Source organism: Ostrinia nubilalis, chromosome 30 (assembly GCF_963855985.1).
Source record: "Ostrinia nubilalis chromosome 30, ilOstNubi1.1, whole genome shotgun sequence".
Taxonomy (NCBI): Eukaryota; Metazoa; Arthropoda; class Insecta; order Lepidoptera; family Crambidae; genus Ostrinia; species Ostrinia nubilalis.
The window spans coordinates 750,471-773,696 of record NC_087117.1 but is presented as its reverse complement, the minus strand read 5'-3'; the positions used below and the strand labels follow the sequence as shown (position 1 = coordinate 773,696).

The 23,226-nt window shown below is 39.1% G+C and overlaps 1 protein-coding gene across 1 annotated transcript in view; it reads left to right on the top strand.

The window, feature by feature from the left end:
• The first annotated feature begins 1,604 nt into the window (after positions 1-1,604).
• The window catches only part of LOC135085882 (protein slit), a 153,200-nt gene continuing 131,578 nt past the window's right edge, over positions 1,605-23,226 (top strand). Inside the window, exon 1 of the mRNA XM_063980668.1 lies at positions 1,605-1,728. The gene's annotated coding sequence lies outside the window, so the exon portion shown is untranslated. The remainder of the gene's footprint in view (positions 1,729-23,226) is intronic.

The window sequence follows — 23,226 nt, the reverse complement described above, 5'->3', positions numbered from 1 at the left end:
GTCATAGCATCTACCTACATGCCAAATTTCAGCCCGATCCGTCCAGCGGTTTGAGCTGTGCGTTGATCGATCACTATGTCAGTCAGTCACTTTTGAGTTATTTAAATTTAGATATACATAGATGTGACTCTACTGGAACCACATACAGATTTTTTTAGAGATCTTGCGGCGATGTCTCCTATCATCCGCTTTGCACTGGAGGGAAATCGAACCTTAACTTCGAACTCCTCATAAGTTCTTTAATTTCTTCCAGTTCTTCAATTTCGTTGCAGGTCCAATGACAATTCAACTTTCCCCCGGGACAAACTTAACCTTTACTGGTTGGGTTATTGGCGGTCAAGCTGTAGATCCTGGCTACACAGGAGTTGCAGCGGTGGGAACGAAAGGTGGGAATAGTTCCGTATATAATCCACCATTACCTATTCGACTAAACACAAATTTTAGTAAAAACAAAACTGCAAAACCTGACTCGTTTCTTCAATTACCGTAGTAAATATTGCATAAATACATACTTAAACATGGCGCCAAAGAGCCGTTCAATTTTCGCACATTAGTGTTACATAACCAACTTGTACCGCTCCTTCAAATTGTTTGAAGTCTTGACCGACCGGGACTCGAACCCGCTACCGTCGTGTGAGTGCGCCCTTCTATTGGATAGGGCCAGTGGGTACAGCTGTGTGCGTATACAGGTATCGTTTTTGGGGTGGCGGCGTGGGGAAATTACCCCGGTTTGAGGGTAAAGGTTTTAATGCTGCCCTTGTTTTATTTGTAAGGAATACTAATAGGAAGGTACGAATGCACCATTTTCCATCAATTGTTGCAAATCCTTAATTTTCTTATTTTTGTTTTAATTTTTTCGGAATTATAATTTTTGCTTATCACCTTCTTACGTTGATTTTTTAGGTTTTGTAATAATTATATAATCTTTAATGCCATTTAAATTAGTATAAGGCGAACTTAATGCCATAAGGCATTCTCTACCAGTTATAGTAAAATTTTATGAATAGTCATTCAATTCATAAGTTTGAATCGAACTGCCTAAGGCCTTGTTTATTTAAAATTTAGTTTGAGGAGCGACTTTATTCACTAAGAAATTTTAATTCAATTCATATTTTTTGATGGTTTGACGTTTTGAACGATTTTAGTTACCTGAAAATAAAGAGTTTTATTCTTTAAGTTTAAGAGAGTGCCTTTTTAAATTAAAGCTGTAAGCTTCAGCAGCAGTTCAGCACATTTCTCCAGTATTTTCATAAAAAGTCCGACTGAATTAATATTGGTTTTTATACAATAAAAGCTTATTATGTAGTGTTCTCGTAATTAAAAACCATTTTTAATTAACTCTTACGTCCGTCTATAATGCACTGTCCGCATCCAAGTGCTCGTTTTTGAAAAACATACAAATTATGCAATGATTTCAATATTTTCCCTCAAATCTTTCCTCAAAAGGGTAAAAAGCTTGCATCCATTTTTTTCTCTCTCTGTCTTATTTTACCCAAATTCGAATTCCCAATTACCCAAGGGGAATTTACCCCCACGCTAGCAACACCACTGCAACCAGTCTTCCAAACACAACGAACCCTGCCTGCCAGTCCGTGTTTTGACCTCGTTCGTAGTGCGCGTGCCGATCGCTCTCCCAAACGAAATATCGTGTTACATTCTGTGATTGTGACAGTGTTTGTGTATTGTTGTTCGACATTGTTACATTGGCTGTCTCTTTTTTGTATTTTGGTAAGTATTTTAGCTTATTTAGTAGGTTATTTTAAGTAGATTTTGAGTTTTCGCGTCGGGTTTTTCAATTTAATGTTGGGTTGGTATCCGCCCGCATTGCGTTGCTTGAAAGCTTGCCTCAAGAGGTTTCAATTTACATAAGGTTTGTCGATTGATTTTAGGTATGAATTTATAATTTTCAAGGAGTATTTTGACAGTTTCTAGCGCTGCTTCTTCTCAGCACTAGTCCATTTGTTGTCCCGAAGCAGTTGGTAGAGTTAAAATAATATTGGAACGTGTAAAAGCGCTTTTTAAAAGCCTATTTGCCGAAATTAAGTGACTTTTAGGTACATTTTGAATGAGTTTCTTACGCTCTTCAGCACTAGCCAGTTTGTTGTCCCGAAGAAGTGGTAGAGTTAAAGTAATTTAAGTAATTTGGGACGTGTAAAAGAGCTTTTTGAAAGCTTATTTGCAGATAGTAAGTGACTTTTGGGTACATTTTGTCTGAGTTTCGTATACTTCTTAGCACTGGCCCATTAATTGTCCCGAAGCAGTGGCAGAATTAATATTGGGACGTATAAAAGCGCTTTTTAAAAGCTTATTTGCAAAAAGTAAGTGACTTTGGAGTACATTTTGACTGAGTTTCGTACTGCTTCTTCCCAGCACTTGCCTAATTTGTGTCCCAAAGCAATGGGACGTTTAAAAGCGCTTTTTGAAAGCCTATTTGCAGAAAATTATTGACTTTTGGGTACATTTTGACTGAGTTTCGTATACTTCTTAGCACTGGCCCGTTTATTGTCCCGAAGAAGTGGTAGTTTTAAAGCTAAAGTAGGTAATATTGGGACATATAAAAGCGCTTTTTGAAAGGCTATTAATTGCAGAAGTTATTGGTACATTTTGACTGAGTTTCGTATACTTCTTAGCACTAGCCAATTTGTTGTCCCGAAGCAGTGGTAGCGTAAAAGTAATTAAGACGTGTAAAAGCGCTTTTTGAAAGCCTATTTGCAGAAAGTTATTGACTTTTGGGTACGTATTGACTGAGTTTCGTACTGCTTCTTCCCAGCGCTGGCCCATTTTGTGTCTCAAAGCAATGGGACGTGTAAAAGCGCTTTTTGAAAGCTTATTTGCAAAAAGTAAGAGTCTTTTGGGTACATTTTGACTGAGTTTCTTACGCTCTTCAGCACTGGCCCATTAAATCAAGATTGGGACGTGTAAAAACGCTTTTTGAAAGCTTAATTTGCAGAAAGTTATTGACTTTGGCGTACATTTTGACGAGTTTCGTACTGCTTCTTCCCAGTATTTGCCCATTTTGTGTCCCAAAGCAATGGGACGTGTAAAAGCGCTTTTTGAAAGCCTATTTCCAAGAAATGACTTTTGGATCTAGTTTGACTGTAGTCTTGAATCTTGATTGATTTGTTGGTCATTAAAAATGTAGAGATTTAACTGTACATAGAGGTATTTATTGAGGTAGATTATCCAATTAACATTATTAGTAATTAAGCGCCTAAAAGTACCGGTATACATCAAATCATTGCGGATATCTATTAAGGAACGTTTGTTTAATGTCCCGTATTAACTGCTTAACCGATTTTGATAAATTTGGGAGAGGAGATACACCTAAACTTGGAAGATTCTATTTTGAGAATTATTTTTAAGTTATTTAAAACCATTGCACATTATTCAAAGAACAAAAGGCGAACTTAACGCCATACAGCATTCTCCAGTTAACCTTTTGGTCGAGCAAAAATGATATTATCTTCCAGTCAACCTTAGAGCCAAGCAAGAAATTACAGGCGGTGCATACCTACCTAAAGTTTGACGTTGTAGTAGAAAAAGGTACATACAGTGACATACACATACTAATTTAACACCAAAAAATACAAATCTTTTTTGTGCTTTTGTTAAAAGCTTTTAGAAATGGCCTAAAAAGTATAATCTACTATACTAATGTTATAAATGCGAAAATAACTCTTGTCTGTCTTACTTTCACGCCTAAACCACTGAACCGATTTTGATGATATTTGGCATAGAGATAGTTTGAGTCCCTGGAAAGGACATAGAACAGTTTTGATCCCGGTTTTTGAAACAGGGACGCGCGCGTTAAAGCTTTTCTGTGACAGACAAAATTCCACGAAGCCGCGGGCGGAAAGCTAGTTGGAATATTCGATAGAAATCTCTCTCCACCTAACTCTTAACTATTATTTAACTACTTTATCGATAAAACTTGTCAATTTGATATATCACCCGTGCTCTATCTACGTCTAAGGATCAACAAATAGTGTAAACCGACATCCTTATCCTCAGCTTGATAGGCAAATAGTTTAACGCCCGTATTCACAAACATTACTATGAGGTCTCACAGTGCGCGTGGACGCACAGGGTGACACACGAACCAATCACAGAGCTATATTCATTCTGTGCGTTCGATTTGCTGCTTCTCATAAAAAACTCATAACACTCATTTATTTTTGCAAATAGGCTTTTAAAAAGCACTTTTACACGTCCCAATATTAACCCTACTTATACTTCAGTATTACTGTAACCCTACCACTGCTTCGGGACAATAAATGGGCCAGTGCTGAGAAGAAGCAGCGCAAGAGACTCAGTCACATTCTCAAGAAAAAGTCCTTATTAAGTCCCAAATCGAATTTTTTTGACAAAAAAAAAGATTCCAATTTAACTCTATGTACAAACAGAGAGAGACAGAGTTACTTACGCATTTCTATGGAAATAGTGACTATCGGACTGTCTTTCTTTGACAATCTGCTTCGACTGTAATCGCGTGCGTATCCCCCTTTTAAAAACCGGGATAAAAACTATCCTTGTTTTCCTTGGGTCTCAATCTGTCTATACCCATCTAAATCGGTAGTGACTGACTTTCTTGCGCTGCTTCTTCTCAGTACTGGCCCATTTATTGTCCCGAAGCAGTGGTGGGGTTAATACTGGGATGTGTAAAAGTGAATTTTAAGAGCCTACTTGCAAAAATAAAATGAGTTTTTATGAGTTTTTTTATGAATTCTGTGAAGGTAACAGACATACCTACACATTAAAAGTAAGCATTTTGTAAGTAAGTAAGTAAGTTCTTTATTGTGTATATTCGTATCTATGGATCAATAACACACATTTCGTATGAAGAGTGATTCATTTTTAATTACACGTTCATTCAACTTTTAATAGCTTGGAAATCAATAAATGAGTCAACCGTTGACTTTGGACAGTTATTTAGTTCATTTACTAAGGTCACAGTTCAATATTCCAGTTACTTTTGAGGGACTTTCCCACCTCTCGTTCCCACCGCTGCAACTCCTGTGTAGCCAGGATCTACAGCTTGACCAAATAGTAATAGGCACGAATCTATGGCGAACCGGGTCTACTACCTGTATTTTATTGAAAAACAGGCTGACAAAGGTGACTGAGTTTCTTCCGCCACTTCTTCTCAGCACCAGCCCATAATATGTTGTCCCGAAGTGGTGGTAGGGCAAGCTATATTTGGGACGTGTAAAAGTGCTTTTTTAAAGCCTATTTGCATAAATAAATGAGTTATATGATGAGTTCACTTTTCTTCTTCTATCAATCGGAGTTGTAACAACGAGGTCAAAACCGAAGCTTGACTTGATGAACCTATGTAATCAGACCGACAGGAACTGAAGGATTTTGTCAAACTTCCGGTCAATTTTAGGTGCGATAACTGATTCTCGCTTATCTCGTCGATCGTGATATCATATGACGTATAGTCGATAATTTTGGAGCAGGCTAACGGAATTAGGGGTTATTTACTAATCACGGATCTTCAATTTTTTTACCAGGGCCAAATTTTATTGTGGCGCCCTCTCACAGCGTTTAAAATGCCTAAAACAACATAACAAAAGGTCGTCGAGGTTCGTGACTGATGTGCGAGTAGATGTGTTCAAAAAACCAACTGGGCGTTTCAGATTAAGTTCTTCAAATTCCAATTCAAATAGTTTATTCAGTACATAGGCCCTTACCAGGGCACTTATACACGTCCCAAATATAGCTTGCCCTACCACCACTTCGGGACAACATATTATGGGCTGGTGCTGAGAAGAAGTGGCGGAAGAAACTCAGTCACCTTTGTCAGCCTCTTTTTCAAAGGTTTACAGACTGCGGTATCCACTAGATATAGGGACTTTATGTATTTCGTTTTCCTGGCAATAAACGTTTTAATTATTTATTTAAAATATTACATAGCTACAAATATTTATGCGAGCTAGGCAGTTAGGCAGTAATACTATAGTTAACAGTCATATAAGTTTATCACTTATTTTTTTGTAATCATGGCATAAAGCAATTTTATAGACCCAGTTTCATTTTAAACTCCCCACTTCTTCAGGTCAATGGGCCGGTGCTGGAAAGAAGCAGAAAAAAACATTCCAAACATTTTTTGTCTTCTACTTAAAGCGTAAAATCTCTACTTCTTAATAAAATTGGATTTTCATCACACAACCGTTATTCATTCATCGATTTCTGAACTCGCAAGATAGCGAGTGTGATACTGCCAACAGCCGTGGGAAAGTCAATATTTAAATTAACGGCGATAAGTTTGTACAACAACTGGACATGACGATTTTATAGCTGTGTGAATTATGCAGCAAACGAGTTTTTAAACTGTTACATAAGGTACAAAATCGGGCGGTAAAGAATCTGGTTTTATTTAAAACTAGCTTTCCGCCCGCTGCTTCGCCCGCGTAAAAAATGGGCTGTTTTTAGGGTTTTTCCCAGAAATTATTCGAATTTTTTTCGCCGTAAAAACCATCCTTGGACTTCAACGAACATTTAAAAAAAGAATTGGTGAAATTGGTCCATCCAGGCGTTGAGTTATGCGCTTGCCAACACATTTTGAGATTCTTTTTTTTATTGTTAACTAGCCCATTTGTTGTCCCGAAGCAGTGGTAGGGTTAATACTGGGAAGCCTTCCTAGATAAATGGGCTTATCAACACAAAAAAATACATAGATCTGTTTCTCTGTCATGTCATATGTCAATGTCACTCCGTGCCGCTCCCATACCTCAGGCACTAACTAAGAGTTAATTACTAGACCTGTAGTCTGCTTAATATAAAAATCTACTTTCAAGTCCCGGGCAAACTCTAGCTAGTTAACAAACTGGAGTTTCTCAGCTCAATTTCTAAAAATACCTCGACGCAAAACGAAGAAACCCACCGAAGCCCTTTAAGCGGTTTAGGTTACGTTTTCTTCGAATTTTTATAATCGCATTAGGGTAGGACAAATTACTTTGCCAACGTGAAGAAAGTAAATAAAAGAAAAAGAGACTTTTTGGTTCTTTGGGAAAAAAATTGATTTTATCTTTAAAGGGATGCTAAAACTGCTAAACTTTATGAAACTTGAAAATTAATCTACTCAAGTTATTCAACGAATCGCAGTCTCAAAATACTTGTTATATCGATTAATCGAATTTTTAGTTAGGTTTCACAATTATTTTATTCATCAGTCGATAAAGTAACAAGTACATATTATTATACCACTTAGTTAAATTAAAAATTACCTATCTATCCATGACATTGTCGAAAAAATATCTATTTTCAGTAAAAAAAACTCTTTTCGCAATCAAAATTCAGTGGTGATAGTCCCTAGGGTCAAATATTTTCTGGGAATAATTATTGGTTTTTCGTTTTTCTCATACAATTATTTTTTAAATTCCTACTAAGAACAGAACCTCCATTCTTTTCATATCTGTTTATTTATAATTCTACCTAATTTTTCCGTTCCAATTTTGTAATTTCTTTTATTTGTACCACACAATACATAACATACATAGAATCTACCTATGTACCTTCAGAACTCTGCAACATTATGTCTGTCTTATACCTACACTATATCTTATATCTTAAACTACCCTCTACCTCAAAAACCTGAATATTTTTCCAAAGAAACAATTCTATCAAGCACTTTTCCTGTCTAGACAGGCGGTGGCACCGGGTGCGAAATGTTAGGCTTTCAATTGGACGCTCAATATTAGTAACAGTGTTTTGGCATTTCTGCAAAATTGGATATTCTTTGAGTTTATTGAAAAAGGTATATTAGGTCTGTGCTAAGTGAGAGTAGGCGCACACCGTTGATTTTTAGTTGGCCGATAGTTGTGCCCGATTTTAAATTGTATGAAGAATCGGCCAAATCGAATCGGCGTAGTGTGCGCACTCCCATACATGCCCATTACTGATCAACTGCCCGACTAAACTATCGGCCGACGAAAAATCAACGGTGTGCGCCTATTCTAAGTCCTATTATACAGTTGAACGATTTTGTAATGTCAAATGGGAAAGATCGAAAATATCTAATAAATGACCTTCACTGAACTGTCCCACCAAACTCGTTGACAGGCGGCGCACCACCATCATTCAACTACATAGTTTTCAAAATGTCAAAAATCGGAACCAGCGATCCGGTATTGACGGTGGCGCCTCCCTGTCAATGTCACGGGTGGGACGGTTCAGTGTAGGACAACTATATTTTTATGGTAGAGACGGGATCCTGCAAAATACAGACCCTGCAAAAAACAGAATGTCTGCGTTTTAAAGTGCCCTTTCTGCAACAAACATCGTCTCTCCAGTCTCCGTCTAGTATCGATCGTTGTTTAGAGAAGTCCTCGATAATGCATGCAGATTGAATTCGCATCACTATTCGTTCTGCTTATCGCCGCCGCGCAGGACTCGCAATCAAGCGGGTAGGGAGGGGAATAACATCGATGTTTGTGAAAACAACTTGTTTTTTGGGGGAAAATTACAAGTTGTTTGTTTGTTTGTTGATGGGTTACACAATACGAGTAGAAGCATTTGTGTACAGTCACCGTCAAATAGTTCGTGACACCCAAAGTAGCAAAAAGTTCGCAACACGTCTTTGTTGCAATGAGGGCTACCGTTTTAGCGCTCACCAGTTAGCGCCACTGTAGAGTAAGGTCCTGTCACTTGCTAGTAGCAAAGACAGTGGCACCAACTCGTGAGCGCTAAAGTGGTAGGAGGACTATCGCATTTGCACTCATCAAGATGGCGCCACTGTAGAGTAAGGTCCTGTCAATCGCCAGGGGTGCCAACTGTTAAGTATAAAAACGATAGCCCTCATTGGAATAAGGTTGTGTTGTCAACTTTTTGGCCACTTTGGGTGTCACGAACTAATTAATGCTGACTGTACCTATATTTTTGGGGCTTTTTTTATGTATAATGAAGCAGGTATTAAGAGAGTGTTTTAGTGTACCTATGTAGGTAGGTATTAGTAAGAGCTTTTACTTAGTTTGGGATTAGATGGCGCAATGTAATTTTTTTTCCAAACTGTACATAAAATTACTCGAAAAGCTACTTTGTTAACGTTATGTAAGAACTAATTTAATTAATCTAATACTTATATTGATTTTTTATGATAGTTCCTATAAAATAGGTATGTACGAATGAATTGTCCAAAGTTATTTATTTATCTTAGCACAGCCACAGTCAGATACGTCAACCTGGTAGATAAATATGCAATTACTTTTATAATTCTAAAATTTGATATATTAATTGTTGATGCAGTTTGACTCTATCGACAAATTTTATCGACTATCCCAACACTACTGCATAATTGTCGCTATCGAAGCGCACAGTTTGTTTGCAAGCTTCGCATTAAACAGCTTTAATAAGCTCACTGCGCATTTCACTGTCAATTATACGAATTACACCCTATTAATAAGCTGGTAGGATTCAATTTTGACTGTACCTATGTAAATTTGTGTAGCAATTTAGCTATGGTGGTGTAGGATTATTAATGGGCTGGAAAGACAAACTCACCTGATGGTTAATCAATGTCACTATAAGAGTATTTCACGGTGCATTCGATATACTAAAGAAGGGCCACACATTGCGTGAGAGAAGATTGTTGGATGTTCCTTCTTGGTAAAAAAATAGAAAACAAAAAGGTTTTCAAAGTCATAGACAATTTTGAAGTCAAATAGGCATTTAAACGTCGCAGTATCACTTTGGTCACTAATGATATTTTTTGCTTAGTAAATACCAGTTTTGAAGTTTATAATATTTGCCCGCGACTTCTAACGTGTGAAAATCGTTTGAATAAGTTTTCCTATTTGAATGATTATTTTTAGTAAACTGTAAACCTCATAAAACAGGCTTCTAAAAAGCAATTTCACACGTCCCAGTACTTATTAACCCTACCACTGCTTCGGGCCAATAAATGGGCCAGTGCTGAGAAGAAGCAGCGCAAGAAACTCAGTCATTATCAGCCTCTTTTTCAAGACCTTACGCCCGTATTCACAAACGAAACGATGCAAATCGAACGCACAGCGTTGAATAGAGCTCTGTGATTGGTTCGTGTGTGACACTGTGCGTCCACGCGCACTGTGAGACCTCATAGTAATGTTTGTGAATACGGGCGTTAGTGTAATTTATTCCGTCGTTTGAGTTTGTTCCGGCGTTTCTTCTCAGCACTTGCCATAATTATGTTTGTCTCGAAGCGCTGGTAGGGCCCAAAAGATAAGGAGACATGTAAAGTGCCCCATAAGGGCTACCTTTTCTTTTTTTATATTTACTATATTTGACGTTCATAAGTGCCACTTGTGGTCTAAACTGAATAAATATTTTTGATTTTGATTTGATTTTTTTTATTTTGAATGTAATGTATCGATATCAACTTTATCGACACGCCCCCACCCCTAGCCCGTAATTAGCCGCTATCGCCGGGTGCAGTGTGTACAAAGAGCGCACTAATTTGTGACTACATCTTCAAGCTAAATATCAACCTTATGTAGTTGTGATACGTGCTATATTGCAACAACAATGTATAATGTATAAGTTGAAATGCTGTCGAATGTTTGTGCAATTCGATGTAGTAACTGGGTAGGGAGAGAACTGCAGTGGTAGTAGAGTTTTGTTTACTTTTTTGTATTTATTTTAGGGAAATATACAGATAATGATCTTACTCGATTATATCAAAACTATACACGATATCGAAAAACTGGCTACTGATCCTGAAAGAAGCACTTAAGCTCTTTCAAACGGTACCAATAACAGATTACAGAATAAACTGGAACTATCTGAAAATTCAATGTTTCCAGCATCGTTTCCACCCTGTATACACGCAGGTGGGTTTTACGGGAATATTCCCATTTCCCACCTCTCATTCCCACCGCTACAACTCCTGTGTAGCCAGGATCTACAGCTTGACCGCCAATAACACAACCAGTGAAGGTCAAGTTTGTCCCGGGGGAAAGTTAAACTGCCATTGGACCCGCAACGAAATTAATCAGAAGAACATAGGAGGAGTTCGAAGTTAAGGTACCGGGTTTGATTCTCAGTGGGGGAAAAAATTTGTGCTTGGATTGATTGGCAGTAAGGGCTGTTTCCCAAAGTGACATCCCGTTTTTTACAGGATCCCGTTCAAAGTACATTTATTTCTTAGGCTTTTTCTAAGTCCGCCTGGCTAGCTACCACAATCTTACCTAAGTCTGGTCGCCTTGATATCTTTGGACAATTTCACATAGCGCCAGCTAGCCCCACAGTAAGCAATTAATATGCTTGTGTTATGGGTGCTAGCTTAACGGATATACGTCAGGTGCTTTGGAAGATATTGAAGCCGCCCGCGACTTCGTGCGCGTGGATCCCGTTTTACCCCCTTAGGGGTTGAATTTTGCACAATCCCGTCTTAGTGAGCACCTACGTTCTAAAAGGAACTCCGTGCAAAATTTGAGACTCCTAATGCTTGTAGTTTCTGAGATTTCGTGGTGAGTGAGTGAGTCAGTCAGTGACCGTTATTTTTTTATACTTTTTGCACATAAAACTGTACAGTGGCGGACTTAATGCCACGTGGCATTCTCTGCCAGTGACCTTTAGATTTTATAGATAGATTTCTCTAACCGACTCTTTGTCTTTGCAGCCTAGTGTATTAAGTGAGAAACACTAATGGTACTGTCGACCCATGGTCGTCCCCATAAACTAAAATAATAACCTGGAACGACCATTACCATGTAAATATGTGTTTAAATTGGATCAAAACAAACAAACACTTGGAATTTCAAATTTTGTTACACATAAACTCTGTAATTTGTTACGGTATGGCGCCCATCCCATAAAGTACCCATAATAATATAATAAACGCTCTATAGTCACTAGTGTGTTTGTATAAGCGTAGGAGTGTGAAAGGGATAGAGCTTTTTTACTAGGGTTCCGTAACCATAGGGTGCCTTTTCAAAGCGAGCGTGAATAGGCACTTACTGGGCAGACATGTACCATCCTAGACTGCATCTCGCATAACATCAGGTGCGATTGCGGTCAAATACCTGCCTTGTTCTGCATAAAAAAATACCTTATTAATAGACCTCAGCTGTCTGCCTGTCAAAATTTTATGTTATCACCATAAGAAATGATAAGGAAACTTCATCATCAGGTCATTTCATAGTCTCCACTGCAGGAGCACAACCCTCTCTTCACCAGCGGCAAATAGAGGATTTGTTCTACACTACCACTGTTGGCCAGACGGGTTGGGGAGGCCTGATGTTAATGTTGACGTATAGAAAAAACAATTGAATAAAAACTACACGGGTGGCTTTTTCTACACCAATACAAAGAGGAAAGATTTGATTGTTTGTATGTTTGTATTGATTAAGCTCCGAAACTACTGGACTGATTTGAAAAAATCCTTCACCTTTAGAATTCTACATTATTTCTGATGAACATTGGCGGTACGAAGTTCGCTGGGGCAGCTAAAACAAAGTTAAAAACATAACGCTTCACTTTCCGGCAAAAATACCTGAGTAGTTCCATCGAAAAAGACAACCAAAGCCGCGGGCAAAGTGCTAGCACATTCGAAAGTGCTCCGCAATCTTGGAATTGAATATCCCTGGAATATTTCATGGCTGAGCATATCATTTATTGCTTAATCTGCAGACGTTGCGGTTTAAGGCCGTGCTATACTGAAAGCTATAATATCTTTCACATAGCTACCTACTCTGCTGATACTTAAGTGGCTATGTGCCCCACTCTATCTATCTATATCAGCCTTTAGGAGGTTCGCCTTCGAACATAGGCCTCATCTTCAACCCTCCACCGACTTCTGTCAGTGGCCACTTGCATCCAGTTTACTCCAGCCTGCTACCAGATGTCGTCTGTCCACCGTTTAGGCGGTCTTCCCCTGCCGCGGTTGTTGTTGCGGGGTTTCCACTCCATGGTCCTTCTGGACCAGCGATCTTGGTTCATCCGTGCAATGTGTCCTGCCCATCTCCATTTACGGCTCTAGAATGGCAACCATGGGCAAGACGTAGGTAGCCCTCCCACACGGTAGGTAGATCGAGGATCTAGTAAGGTCCCGGGAACCACCTGGATGCATAGCGCAGGAATTCAATCATACTGCTTACGAATATTTGTGTTACGAGTTACCACAAATAGTCTACCTTAATTCTATAAGTATCAGTTTATTGTCAAACTTTCTGGAGAGGGCTATGCTCGGTGTTTATTTACGAGATCGAATCAGAAATGAGGAGATCCGTAAACGAACTAAAGTCGCTGACAAGCCCGACGGATTAGCAAGCTGAAGTGGCAATGGGCCGCATGAGTCCGTTACAAACCGGGCGATATGGAAATAATTGGGGGAAGCTTATGTTCAACAGTGGAAATGATGATGATGTTGATTCTTGAAATAAATCTATCGCATATCTTTCACTGGCTCACAACCTCGTCCCACCCACGGTAATCTTTAAGTCGGCCATATTTTGTTATAAACGTCACCCGGGTCTTCTGTACGCATTATTTAGGTAATCTGAAGCTCGTGGCTCTTACACAGTTATATTATCTTGACTTGGCGAACTTCGTACCGCCTATGTTCATCTAAATATACCTATGTCACCGTAAAATTGTGAATTCCGTCAGATTATAATCTGACGTAGTTTAATTACAATCTAACCGAGTGGTTCTTAACCTTTAAGTCACGAGCGACCATTTTACCAAATTTCTGTCTTGTCAGGGACCACTTTTTTTTTTTCAAAATCCTATGAAAGGGGAGGTCGATTTCTCGCCCACTGTGCGCCGTTTGCGTTGTGTTGACTCGACTCATCACGTCACGTCACTTGTTTATTACGATGTCTTCGCGGACCACTTGGAATGCCTCCAGGGACCACCAGTGGTCCGCGGACCACCGGTTAAGAACCATTGATCTAACCTAACCTAACCCACTGTTAGTTTACAATCTCACGCGTTATATTATAAACTGACAGAGTTCACAATTTCACGTTGACATATAACTCAAAGGTGACTGATTGACTGACTGACTGACATAGTGATCTATCGACGCACAGCCTAAACTTCTGGACAGATCAGGCTGAAATTTGGCATGCAGGTAGATGTTATGATGTAGGTATCCGCTAAGAAAGGATTTTACGAAACTCCACGTAAAACGGGATTCACGCGTACAAAGTCGCGGGCGGCCACTAGTCTGAAATAATGTAAAATTCCAACGATGAAAGATTTTTTCTAATCGGTCCAGTACTTTCGGAGCCTATTCAAAACTAACAAACAATGTAAGAAAGAAAGAAAGAAAGAAAAATTGTTTATTTGGTTCAAACATAGTAATTTTAGAAAGCGACTTTTAAAAAGACTTAGGGACTACACATCAAACAGAGAATGGGCAGCAGCGCTCTCTGAAAAACATCAATCTTTTAAACTGCGATCTCCAACCCGCCTGCCAAGCGTGGAGATTATGGCAAAACCCTCCACTATAGTGGAGGAGGCTCATAGTCCAGCAGTGGACTGTAAAGGGCTGTTGATGATGATGATGATGATAGTAATTTTACACAATTTGGATAGTAATTATAAGTAAATTGTTGAACCAAAATGGCTCCTACTCAGCTTGTATCATATTCCGTAAAGAACATGATGCTGGTATTCTGTAGGAACCATTTTGAAAAGAGCGTCACCAGGGACGCAATAAACATTCCTCTTTCCTCTTAATAAACTTTTGACTCCCCATTCTCCAACCCGTCTGGCCAGCGTGGGGAGTGTAGGCCAAATCCTCCATTTGCCTCTGGTAAATTAGAGGGTCGTGCTCTTGGAGTGGAGACTGAATGACTTGATGATGATGATGAAAACTTTGAAATAGAGATTAGGCTGACGAAAGTGACTGAGTCTTGCTTCTTTTCCGCTCTGGCCCGTTATGACCCGAAGCGGTAGGGTTAACATTATAATGGGACGTTTAGAAGCCTAACTGCAAAATTAAATAATGTTTTTTATACTGAAGATGGACCTTAGGTGGATCGACGACCTCATAAAGGTAGCAGGAAGGCGCTGGATGCAGGCCGCTACCAACCGGCCATTATGGAAATCATTGGGGGATGCCTATGATCAGCAATGGATGTCCTGTGGCTGAAATGATGATGATTATACTGAAACCTGAAATACCTATAACCTACCACACAAACTAGGAATAACAAGGATTTGTCCTCACCGTAATCGACCTGAGAAGTCCAATTTTATCCACTAGTCCACGTAGATGTTTATCTTTCTTTAACAAATTGGTTTTATAATATCCATATAAAAAGGTTAAATTAACCTCAAGGCCGTAAAAACCTAATTCTCTTTCAAAAACGATATATTTGATTACATTATAAATTCATATTTCACGTTTGTGTCAACATTTTTAATCAAAAACTATGTTTTTATTGGCCGTTTTTTGATAGTTTCAAATGTTTCCCGCTGTGTTTATTATTATAAGGTTTTACGATGTTTTCTTGTTCAAAAAAGTTTAAATCCTTAAGGTTTAATTGCTGAAATAGTTAATTGATTGTGCCTCTGTCGAATTTTATGTTAATGTAGAAAAAATATTGGTTTCTGCGAGTTTATGCTTGAATCTTCATGGGGGGTACGGAAAGTGGTACAGGTCTAGAGCTTTAAACTCAGTTAGTTAATGCCTGAGGTATGGAAGCGGCACGGGAGGGTGTTTTTGTGACATCAAACGTCAGCGAGACTTCAAATTAGTGATGTACAAGATGTTTCTTGCGCTGCTTCTTCTCAGCACTGGCCTATTTATTGTCCCGAAGCAGTGGTAGGGTTAATATTGGGACGTGTAAGAGTAGGCGCACACCGTTGATTTTTCGTCGGCCGATAGTTTAGTCGGGCAGTTGATCAGTATGGGCATGTATGGGAGTGCGCACACTACGCCGATTCGATTTGGCCGATTCTTCATACAAATTAAAATCGGGCACAACTATCGGCCAACTAAAAATCGGTGTGCGCCTACTCTAAAAGTGCTTTTAAAAGCCTATTTGCAAAAATAAAGAGTTTTATGACTCGAGGCGTCGAGTCCTATTTTTGAAGTCTCGAGGCGGAATGGAAAGGCTCAGTGAGCTCGGCAGGCTCGGTGCCCCGAGCTTAGCCGAGCTGCGAGCTTTCTGAGTCATGCCTTGAGGCTTTAAAAGAGCTCGTACCTTCGAAAGAGCTCGAACCTTCAAAAGAGCTCGAGCCTTCGAAAGAGCTCGAATCTTCAAAAGAGCTCGAGTCTTAAAATGAACGCAAGCCTGTCAGAGATATGAACGCAGCACAGCTTTCAAAAAGGCTCGAGCTTTCAAAAAGATAGATAGATATATGGTTTATTTGCAAAACACATTGACACACAAGAAGCAAAAAGTAAGATTAATAAACACAGGAGTAGCAGGAAAGATATAGTACATTACAAAGAGTAAAAAAGAAAATCCTGCGCTAAGGTATAAGTGTGCCGCAGTGATGCAAAAAAGCAGAGAGCTCAGTGTAGACACCGCTCTAAAATGAGCTGAACACTGATTTTCAGCTCTTGCTTGAAAAAAAGAAAGAAGACGTACGAGAATGGTAGAGAATAAGGTGGTGAAAATGTTGGCAGAGAATAAGGTGGTTAAAGGCTCTAGCTTTCAAAAAGGCTCGACCTCTCAAAAAGGCTCGAGCTCTGCGAAAGACTCCAAGCTTCATACAAACGAGGCGAGCCCCGAAAAAGGCTCGAACTCTAAAAAAGACTTCCGAGTCGTCGAGCTTCATAAACGAGGCGAGCCCTGTAAACGACTCTGAGCTCTCGGCAAAAGGACTCGGAAGCCTCGAGGCTTGTAAATAAATACTTCAGATTTGTACGCTCTGTGACGTCATAAATGTCAATGTCACCCCTCCCGTGCCGCTCCCATACCTCAGGTACTGACTGAGTTCAGTACTAGGCCTATAGCAGGGGTGGCCAACCGGTCGATATCGACTATTAGTCCAGTCGATCGTGGCAAGGCAAAAAATACTACATGATTGTTACTAAACTATGCTTTTTCATTTAAGATTTCAAGAAGTATGTATACCTGGTAGATCGCCCAGGGTTTTGTTAGTAAACAGTAGTTCTTATGTCTAATCAAGTTGGCCACCCCTGGCCTATAGTATCCGACTCGCACTTGGCCCCTTTTTATCGGTCAGACATGTTGATATATCAAACTATTCCGAACTGTTACAAGTTTATTTAGATCGAATGTGATTGATGGTGTTAGTTATACAATATTGCCTATTATAATAACAGAGAAATATTACGTAACTTCTCTTCATTCGATTATTTTATTTTTTACTAGCTTTTGCCCGCGGTTTCACCCGAGTGAACTTTAGTTTGTCACAGATCGTCATAAATTATAGCCTATGTTATTCTGCGTTATAAAGAATAATACTGTAAAGTTTCATCAAAATCCGTATTGAGTATTGAGTAGTTTTTGCGTGAAAGAGTAACAAACATCCAACCAGACCAGACATCTACACATCCAAACTTTCGCATTTGGAAAGCATACAGCTTATATTTTAATACAGATAGCATATAAAATGAGTTTTACATATCTGAGTAAGAAGATAGGCTATAGATAGTTTCATCCACGAAGACGCGCCCCACCATTCTTCCGCTAATGTTTGAGTGTTATCGGTACACGCTAATGCTCCATGAGTGCACACGCACACTACAGTAATGCCTTACGGATTGCTCGGACCACACTCCCCGCACCCCGCGCGACCGACACCAAACATTGCTGGGGCGCGTCTTCGTGGATGAAACGATGTATACCTACTTATGTTTTCGCTGCCACTACTATGTCTTCTCTATTATGTTATGTCATATACCCAACAGTTCTATACTGTAGTGGCCCAAAATTAACTCGCAGCAAACACCGGGATAGTGCTGGAGGGCTCTCCGACGAATCGATACGTCAATATTTGTAGTGCTAGTGATGTGCGCAGTACTCGCGTATCGATGGTTTGTTTTCCATTTCATTTGCATTTTAAATGAAAGTTGCAGACCAAAAGCTAAGGTAGTTTAGCTTTAGTTAGCATATCTGTCGCAGTTTTCCATCCATAGTTAGTAAAAGACGACTTAGGGACAAATGTGCGTATTATAAGGCCTCCCTATCCAGTCAAGCCAGAGTGTGGAGTGTAGAACGCTATAGTAAAGAACGTTTTGAACCCCACTGCCGCTGGACTATTGTGGTGAACCCACTCGTAATACAAACACAAGCTTAGTATGAGGTGTAAACTGGACTATTAGTAATTTGTACATATTAAATTATTTTAAAAATCATTCGGTCAGTGAATTTAAGTTTATCGATGTCGACATATCGACGTATCGGCGCGCACGTCACTAGTAAGAGCCAATACCCAAGACGTGACACTCGCATTAACGCCGCGCGACAAGCTCGTGTGCTCGCTTTTTTGCTTTTAAGTACTGGCAAGTACAAAATACATAAATAAAATCTATAGTTTTAAAGGATTCATTTCTTTACGGTTAAAATATGAGTTCTTTGAAAATACAAACAGATACAAAATTTTACACTTTGGAACTAATTTCCTAAAAAAATAGTTATTTTTTGCTAGTTGGCTTCTAAAAACACTAATTTGTTTGCTTTTGAAGATGTTTGGATAAGATAAGATAAGATAAGATAATTTATTTATTTGCTTGGAAATGAATAAATAAACAAATAAAGCTCTGCTAGCTTTTCTGAAAGGCAGGAGTTTTTTTAAAAGTTCAGCTTTTCTAAAAAAAAAGCTCTACTTTTTACAAGCTTTTTTAAAAGCTCTGCTTGTTTTATGACTAGGGAATTAAAAGCTGTTAACGCCCGTATTCACACACGATGCTTACTTAAGTGAAGCAGGAAATCGAATGCACAGCGTTGAATAGAGCTCTGTGGTAGATTCATGTGTTACCCTGTACGTCCACGCGCACTGTGAGACCTCATAGTAATGTTTGTGAATACGGGCGTAAGTGCCCAAAAGGGCCAGCATAGAATTTGAATTGATTTGAAAAGTTGTAAAACTTTTGTTCGAGCTTATACCAAAGCTTTTTATGTGCTTTTTTGAAGTGAAAAGTGGACATCACTTACCGATGATGGTTGTAGGGCAAGTCGTGATGTCATATACTTATGGTGTAGGTGTCATTTTTATCTTGCTTGATTATTTTTAAGTTAAAAATTTAGAAGTTTACCACCTTCTCTTAATGTAAGTAGGCTTTTATGGGCACAGGACTATTTCCACTTCTCGTTCCTACCGCTGCAACTCCTGTGTAGCCAGGATCTACAGTTTGACAGCCAAAAACCTAAGAGCCAAGCCAAGCTTTCTCATAGTATAGATAAAAATAAGGAGGGTTATGTTTTAAACATAACCCTCCTTCTGGCGCAGTCGGGTAAAAAAAATATTTCCACGCATACGAAATCGCGCTCGGGCGCAGCGAATGCGCTCATCTCAGGAACTATTGGACCGATTTGAAAAAATATTTTTGTGTTAGATAGCCCATTTAAAGAGGAAGACTTTAGGCTTTATAACATCACCCTACAGCCAATAGGAAAGTAGTAGGAGTAGTAAAGAAAAATGTTACAAAAACGGGAAATATTATTCAAACTATTTTCACTCGTACGAAGTCGCGGGCACAGCTAGTAGAGATATTCGTACGCGTGGATCCCGTTTTACCCCCTTAGGGGTAGAGTTTCGTAAAATCCGTTCTTAGCGGATGTCTACACCCTATAAGGAACCTACCTGCCAAATTTCAAGTTTGTAGGTGTTTCAGCCATAGGACGTCCACTGCTGAACATAAGCCTCCCCCAATGCTTTCCATGTTGCCCGGTTGGTAGCGGCCTGCGTCCAGCGCTTCCCTGCTACCTTTATGATGTCGTTGGTCCACCTTGCGGATGGACGTCCCACGCTGTAGGTGTTATAGTTTCTGAGATTTCGTGAATAATCAGTGAATGGTATTTCGCTTTTATAAATATAGCAAACAGGACGTGATCGCATGAATCCACACAATGTAGGGTGATTAATATCTCCAACAAAGGGCAATCTGCTGGAAATACGGCACGTTAATTATTTTGATAACTAATAGGGCGGCCGCAGACTCGCGACTCTTTCTTTGAACATCAATGAATAATGGACAGGTGATCAATTTCAGGTTCATTAAAGCTTGAATTGCGTTAAATTTTACATTTAGTCCTTCCAGCTAAGTGAGAAGATTTTTTTTGAAGTTGTGTTAGAAGTGGGTTCACCACAGTTCGACCCCCATCGACCATCAGCCAGTGGTCGATGGGGGTCGAACGTACTTATTTTTATTCTGTGGTCGAACTATTAACTCGTCGAATTGGCAGTAAAACACCGACACCTTTACCGTCGTTTATATCGGCGGCTATGTCGTTTTTATTGGCGATCAAACTGTAGATCCTGGCTACACAGGAGTTGCAGCGGTGGGAACGAAAGGTGGGAATAGTCCCGTACTCTGCCAGAAGCACACTTACCACTAGACAAACATTTTACCCGACTGCCCCAAAAGAAGCTGTTTCAGCACTTGCCGAATGTTGGTCTCGAAGCGCTGGTAGGGTAAAAGATTATATTATGTGACATGTAGAGGCTCCTTAAGAGCATAATTAATATGATTTGTAAGTACTATTTAATTAGTCTATACAAATAAAGAAATATTGATTTTGACTTTTGAGTTCGACCACCAGACAAACATTATACCCGACTGCGCCAGAAGGAGGGTTATGGTTTTTTTTTTCATTTTACTCAACTGCGCCAGAAGAAGGGGTTATTTTTTTGTGTTTACTCAACTGCATCAAGAGGAGGGTTATTTTTTTCATTTTATCCAAGTGCTTTTGAAGAAGGGTCATGTTTTCTCTTCGAAATAAAGTCGCAAGTGTGTCGCCAGCCTACAGCGAGTGACCTGCTATGTAGGTCACGTGACATTAATGTAAACAACGAGGATGTAACGCACAGTAATTAATATAACGCGATATGGCCGCTGTAAACATAATAATATGTATATGTATATAGTAGAGATCGCTTCGTAGCGATAAGACTGCCTAAATTATGAAATATTATGACGTATGCCAATTGATACACAGAAAATAAAAGAGTAGTAACAAGTAAAAGAATCTATATCCATAAAAGCGAAAGGTCACTGATTGACTGACTCACTCATCACGAAATCTCAGAAACTACAAGTGCTAGGAGTCCCAAATTTTGCATGGGGGTTCATTTTAGAACGTAGGCGCTCACTAAGAATGGATTTTACGAAACTCGTGTGGAGTTTTGTAAAATCTATGGGGGTAAAACGGGATCAAGTGTACGAAGTCGCGTGCGGCCGCTAGTTATAACTCGAAAAAATCGAATTGCCTAAGGTGGGAATCGAACCCACGACCTTTCGTTTACCGGTGACTGCTCTCACCATGAGCTACTGAGTGAAAGGTCGTGGATTCGATTCCCACCTTAGATAATTAAACTTTTCGAGTTATTTAAAAATTTAGTTTGAGATGCGACTCTTATGTTAAAAAAAATCCAAAACAATTATTAAGTACCTACACACTGAAAATGCTCTTAAGCTGAGTTGCACCACCTAACTTTAACCGTAACCGTAACCATAACCGGTGATTTTTGTATGGAATTTGACAGAGTTTTGAGGCTTAAGTAAGATGATGCAATGCGGCGTAACAGCTTATGTTTCGCACTTACGCCCGTATTCACAAACGACGCTTGCTTAAGTGAAGCAGCAAATCGAACGCACAGCGTTGAATAGAGCTCTGTGATTGGTTCGTGTGTCACCCTGTGCGTCCACGCGCACTGTGAGACCTCATAGTAATGTTTGTGAATACGGGCGTTAGATCTCTCTCTCTTTCTTTAAAACCATCTCATTCACACGCATAAATCATATCATTGATAGAAACCAAGATAAATATCTCTAAACATATAAAAATCAACACATTAAAAATAAATTCCAATGGAACATGCAATTAGAGTTAAATTATTATTTAACTGGCGGCGAAGAGGTTAACAATATTTCATAAGTGGTCAAGTGTGTCTAATTTTGTTACAAGAGTTCCGTATGTAGGTATTTTGGGACGTATAAAAGTGCTTTTTAAAAGCCTATTTGCAAAAATTAATGAGTTTATGAGTTTAAATTTGATTGCGCCTGCGACTTCGCACTCGTGAATATCGTTTGAATATTTTTCCTAATTTTGCTCCAATTTCTTGTAGTGTGATGATGGATACCTAGTATAACATATTATAGCGTGTAAAAATCGGGATTATTCCCCGTTTCTGACATTTTCGCATGATTTAAATATTATCCTAACGAAATCAAAAATACAATCACGCCCATCATATTAAAAACACTTCCATTACACTTTTTTATTACATTTTTATTACAATAGACAGTTTGACACCATACCCAGATAATTTGAAACCACAACTTTTTTAAATAGACCCTTCATTCTGGTCTTAAAAACTTAATTAATTTTAAATTACCTGTAAATTACGATTTTTGTTTGCATTGTAATTGAAAAAAGTAGTTTAATTGAGTTGATAAAATAGTGACGTCACTTGCTTGTAGTGCCATACAAAATCTATGGGAGAGTTTCGTTTTGACAGTTTTAAAAAGTACGTCAATTGATTGGTGGTGTCAACATGTCTATTCCTTTAGTACATTGGTTCCCAAAGTGGGGGGCTTAAAGTCCTTTAAAGGGAGGCGCGGGTCATCTGTAAGAAACCTGCAACCGCTGAGAGAATGCATTCCAGACTGCTCGATACGACCAATAAATAATCTTGACTGAGGAGGGGGGGGCGCGGTATTTTTGTATGGTCGAAAGGGGGCGCGTCTCAAATAAGTTTGGGAACCAATGCTTTAGTACGCGTTATCTATCTTCTATCTATATATATATAAAAGAAAGTCGTGTTAGTTACTCCACTTATAACTCAAGAACGGCTGAACCGATTTAGCTGAAAATTGTCAGGGAGGTAGTTTAGAGCCAGGAGAAGGACATAGGATACTTTTTATCCCGTTCGAAATTAAAAAAAAAGTCTGCTTACTTATTGCCATTAAGGCGGAACAAAGTTCGCCGGGTCAGCTAGTTAGATATAGGTTTATAGCACAAGCGTAGCTTACACCTGGACAAACATCGGACGCAGAGGAAGTAAAATTGTTATGCAGAGACCGCATGTGACATCTTTTAGAAATAAAAACTTTTTTTACTTTGCTCTGTTATCGGCCCTAAAAGATTCTACAATATT